The following is a 5,991-nucleotide window of genomic DNA, read 5'->3' as shown; positions in this document are numbered from 1 at the left end:
CATAAAGACGGTTGTTTGGAGAATGGTGTCCATGTTCTGGGATGTATTTTTATAGGTATTTGCTAGCAAACACAGTAGAAATTAAAGGTCTTATTTCACCAGAAATTCCTTTTATTATGACGACCGGTTTCGCGATTACAATATCATCGCATCATCAGGTCGAGGACTAAAAGTAAAAGACACAATTTACATAGATACTATGCTTATCAAAAATTGGTAAAATGCTGAATAAAATCGAATTTTAAAGCGTACTTACATTGTTAAAAACGAGATTTGTCAAAACAAAACAAAAGCACATATAGAACGGTACAGCTAAAATTAAGCAAGTAAATCTTATCGTAAGATAACAAATAATACACTTAGGTTTAAAACAATAACATCTAAAAAGCACCGTTACAACACAATAGACAAAACGATCTAAAAACTATGATAACCGCCATTCAAACTAATCTGACCAACAGAGTCATCTATATCTAGTTTTCATAATTAAGAAAGAACGTTACAAAGAAATCTATATTTTATATCCTATAACCGAATGGGTACTAGATAGCGGTACCCACAGTAACTTTAAAATATTTTAAAACTGTTAAACAGATGTCTCTACCAGTTTATATTAAGAAAACAACGGGGTTTATATTAAAATAAATTAACCGGAAAGGGAGGGAAGAGTTATTCAAATAAAATATTAATTAAATTAGTTTCAGGAATGTTAATCTGAATATTAAGAGATTTATCATATTCTTTTTTGAGAGATCTTTTAATCTCGAGTAATTCAAGATTATTTAGATTTATGTTGTCCTGAACTCTATGTAAGATCTTGTAATTATCTAGTAGATTCGATGGGTGACCGGTCTCCATAATATGCTTAGCAAATAAAGACTCAGGATTGTTTTGTCTAATGCATCGGTCATGTTCGCTAAACCGAGCTTTAAAACTACGCTTCGTTCTACCTACATAAAAAAGTTGCCTTTAAATCGAGCAATTCATTAGGTAACTTATTGATTAATAATAAAGAAAAACGGATCCGTTATCTTGTAAAGGAATTTATAAGCTTTATTGTGAGTGTGGTTATTTTTATGTAGGTAGAACGAAGCGTAGTTTTAAAGCTCGGTTTAGCGAACATGACCGATGCATTAGACAAAACAATCCTGAGTCTTTATTTGCTAAGCATATTATGGAGACCGGTCACCCATCGAATCTACTAGATAATTACAAGATCTTACATAGAGTTCAGGACAACATAAATCTAAATAATCTTGAATTACTCGAGATTAAAAGATCTCTCAAAAAAGAATATGATAAATCTCTTAATATTCAGATTAACATTCCTGAAACTAATTTAATTAATATTTTATTTGAATAACTCTTCCCTCCCTTTCCGGTTAATTTATTTTAATATAAACCCCGTTGTTTTCTTAATATAAACTGGTAGAGACATCTGTTTAACAGTTTTAAAATATTTTAAAGTTACTGTGGGTACCGCTATCTAGTACCCATTCGGTTATAGGATATAAAATATAGATTTCTTTGTAACGTTCTTTCTTAATTATGAAAACTAGATATAGATGACTCTGTTGGTCAGATTAGTTTGAATGGCGGTTATCATAGTTTTTAGATCGTTTTGTCTATTGTGTTGTAACGGTGCTTTTTAGATGTTATTGTTTTAAACCTAAGTGTATTATTTGTTATCTTACGATAAGATTTACTTGCTTAATTTTAGCTGTACCGTTCTATATGTGCTTTTGTTTTGTTTTGACAAATCTCGTTTTTAACAATGTAAGTACGCTTTAAAATTCGATTTTATTCAGCATTTTACCAATTTTTGATAAGCATAGTATCTATGTAAATTGTGTCTTTTACTTTTAGTCCTCGACCTGATGATGCGATGATATTGTAATCGCGAAACCGGTCGTCATAATAAAAGGAATTTCTGGTGAAATAAGACCTTTAATTTCTACTGTGTTTGCTAGCAAATACCTATAAAAATACATCCCAGAACATGGACACCATTCTCCAAACTATTAATTCTGCGAGTCTGGCAGATTGTGTTCGACGTTACGAGAGGCTAATGGTAAAAAAGACATGTAAGAATACAAGTATATACTTCAACAACCAGTGCCTGAAGTGGAAACTTACCCCCAAGTATATACATATCAAGCTCAACCAACAAAGGTTATCTAACAGGAACAGCCGCTTATTAAATACACTGAGAGGTAATTTTATAAGAGAAGAGATTAGAAAAAGTTATATTATCATTAATAATATAGACATTCAACTTAAATGTATTTATGATAGACTAAGAACAGGGCTATCTTTTCAAGAACTCAATAATATTTTAGGAAATATTTCTTGTAAAATGCAACACTTAAAAAACACAAAAATTGTATCTTTACAAAGAAAACTTAGTAAACTAAAACAAGAAAAACAGATTGCTTTCAACAGATCTTCGATAGAACAATTTGATGTTATACATAAATTTCATAAACCTTGTCTTAACTTTTCTAATACAACTTTTAATAATAAAGAATTAGCACTTTTATCTAGGGGTTTGAAATACAGACCGGTCATCCATAATAAAAAAGAAGCCTTACAAAATTTAGAAATGTTAACAGTGGAAACTGAAACGGTTCTACAGAATATAGAAGCAGATAATATAAATCAAATTAGAGCCCAGTGTAGTAACATTTTAAGAACTGAGTTAAAGTCAATTAAAAATGCACCTAATAAAACTGAAGGTGATTTCAATTCTACACTAATTAAATCTATAAAAAATAAATTACAAAATTCAAACTTAACCCTGACAAAAGCTGACAAAGGAAACTGTGTTGTTATCTTAAATAAAAATGACTATGACACTAAAGTGACTCAATTTATCCAAGAAAATAATTTTCGAAAACAGAGTGCAAGACTACCATCATTTATCAAAAAAGTGAATGACACCTTAAAATTTTGTACAAATTTAATCAATCCTCAATTAAGATATTTTCTTTCAGCTAACAACACAAATGTTCCTAAACTTTATGGCCTTCTTAAAGTTCATAAATCAGATATACCTGCTTCAATGCCCATAAGACCGGTGGTAGCATACACTAACTCTCCAACATATAAATTAGCTAAATGGCTTAATAATCACTTAATTACTACTATAGATTGTCACTTTCCCTACACTATAAAAAATAATATTCAACTTGTGGACAAAATCAAAGATATCATTATCCCTGAAAATGCCTTTTTTATCTCTCTAGATGTAACAAATCTCTTTACTAACATTCCTATATTCGAGGTAGTGGATATTATTAAAAACAAATTATTTAATTCTACATTGACCAATATCGAAACACAAGAAATAATAAATATCCTAGAAATTTGCTTAAAACAAAATTTCTTTAATTTTGATAATGAAACCTATATACAAGAGGATGGCCTAGCCATGGGATCTCCATTATCCCCCCTCTTAGCTGATACATTTATGAATCACTTCGAAAGTAATAATATTTTGAATAACAACCCCTACCTATCTAATATACTGTACACATCTCGTGAGAGTAGATGACTGCATTTTATTATGGAATGGCAATAAACAACATCTTAGTGATTTTCTATCATTCATTAATAACATTCATCCAAAAATAAAATTTACATTAGAAGTGGAAATCAATAAAACCATAACCTTTTTAGACTTACTTATTAAAAACGTAAATAATAAACATGATTTTGAGATATATAGAAAACCTAGCCACACTGGAACAATCATACACAATGAGTCATTCCATCCTTTTTCACATAAAGCAGCAGCTTTAAATAGTTATGTAAATAGAGCACTACAGATTCCTCAAACAACTGAAAGCAGGGATAGAGAGTTGAATATTATCAAACAAATTGCCCAAAACTCATAATTTTTCTCCCAATTTAGTAGACAAAATAAAAAATAAATTTCTATTACGTAATGCGTTCCAAAATGTCTACATACCACATCAAACAATATTAAGTAATCAGCCAGTAAATAAGTTCATTTCACTTACATACAATGGAGCAGTTTCTTATAAAATCCAACGAGTTCTAACTTCTTTAAATGTTAAGGTTGCCTTTAAATCGAGCAATTCATTAGGGTAACTTATTGATTAATAATAAAGACAAAACGGATCCGTTATCTTGTAAAGGAATTTATAAGCTTTATTGTGAGTGTGGTTATTTTTATGTAGGTAGAACGAAGCGTAGTTTTAAAGCTCGGTTTAGCGAACATGACCGATGCATTAGACAAAACAATCCTGAGTCTTTATTTGCTAAGCATATTATGGAGACCGGTCACCCATCGAATCTACTAGATAATTACAAGATCTTACATAGAGTTCAGGACAACATAAATCTAAATAATCTTGAATTACTCGAGATTAAAAGATCTCTCAAAAAAGAATATGATAAATCTCTTAATATTCAGATTAACATTCCTGAAACTAATTTAATTAATATTTTATTGAATAACTCTTCCCTCCCTTTCCGGTTAATTTATTTTAATATAAACCCCGTTGTTTTCTTAATATAAACTGGTAGAGACATCTGTTTAACAGTTTTAAAATATTTTAAAGTTACTGTGGGTACCGCTATCTAGTACCCATTCGGTTATAGGATATAAAATATAGATTTCTTTGTAACGTTCTTTCTTAATTATGAAAACTAGATATAGATGACTCTGTTGGTCAGATTAGTTTGAATGGCGGTTATCATAGTTTTTAGATCGTTTTGTCTATTGTGTTGTAACGGTGCTTTTAGATGTTATTGTTTTAAACCTAAGTGTATTATTTGTTATCTTACGATAAGATTTACTTGCTTAATTTTAGCTGTACCGTTCTATATGTGCTTTTGTTTTGTTTTGACAAATCTCGTTTTTAACAATGTAAGTACGCTTTAAAATTCGATTTTATTCAGCATTTTACCAATTTTTGATAAGCATAGTATCTATGTAAATTGTGTCTTTTACTTTTAGTCCTCGACCTGATGATGCGATGATATTGTAATCGCGAAACCGGTCGTCATAATAAAAGGAATTTCTGGTGAAATAAGACCTTTAATTTCTACTGTGTTTGCTAGCAAATACCTATAAAAATACATCCCAGAACATGGACACCATTCTCCAAACTATTAATTCTGCGAGTCTGGCAGATTGTGTTCGACGTTACGAGAGGCTAATGGTAAAAAAGACATGTAAGAATACAAGTATATACTTCAACAACCAGTGCCTGAAGTGGAAACTTACCCCCAAGTATATACATATCAAGCTCAACCAACAAAGGTTATCTAACAGGAACAGCCGCTTATTAAATACACTGAGAGGTAATTTTATAAGAGAAGAGATTAGAAAAAGTTATATTATCATTAATAATATAGACATTCACTTAAATGTATTTATGATAGACTAAGAACAGGGCTATCTTTTCAAGAACTCAATAATATTTTAGGAAATATTTCTTGTAAAATGCAACACTTAAAAAACACAAAAATTGTATCTTTACAAAGAAAACTTAGTAAACTAAAACAAGAAAAACAGATTGCTTTCAACAGACCTTCGATAGAACAATTTGATGTTATACATAAATTTCATAAACCTTGTCTTAACTTTTCTAATACAACTTTTAATAATAAAGAATTAGCACTTTTATCTAGGGGTTTGAAATACAGACCGGTCATCCATAATAAAAAAGAAGCCTTACAAAATTTAGAAATGTTAACAGTGGAAACTGAAACGGTTCTACAGAATATAGAAGCAGATAATATAAATCAAATTAGAGCCCAGTGTAGTAACATTTTAAGAACTGAGTTAAAGTCAATTAAAAATGCACCTAATAAAACTGAAGGTGATTTCAATTCTACACTAATTAAATCTATAAAAAATAAATTACAAAATTCAAACTTAACCCTGACAAAAGCTGACAAAGGAAACTGTGTTGTTATCTTAAATAAAAATGACTATGACACTAAAGTGACTCAATTTAT

General features: G+C 29.9%; 1 long non-coding RNA gene across 1 annotated transcript; it reads left to right on the top strand.

The window, feature by feature from the left end:
- Positions 1-1,030: 1,030 nt before the first annotated feature.
- Positions 1,031-5,335, top strand: LOC126748825 (uncharacterized). Its single transcript, XR_007664821.1, has 3 exons — positions 1,031-1,776; positions 1,867-2,213; positions 4,985-5,335. It is a non-coding gene; the product is annotated as an uncharacterized LOC126748825 (long non-coding RNA).
- Positions 5,336-5,991: the final 656 nt, after the last annotated feature.

The sequence above is a fragment of the Anthonomus grandis genome, chromosome 22 (assembly GCF_022605725.1).
Source record: "Anthonomus grandis grandis chromosome 22, icAntGran1.3, whole genome shotgun sequence".
Taxonomy (NCBI): Eukaryota; Metazoa; Arthropoda; class Insecta; order Coleoptera; family Curculionidae; genus Anthonomus; species Anthonomus grandis.
Note: the sequence above shows the minus strand (reverse complement) of the source record. Positions and strands in the feature narration are given on the sequence as shown.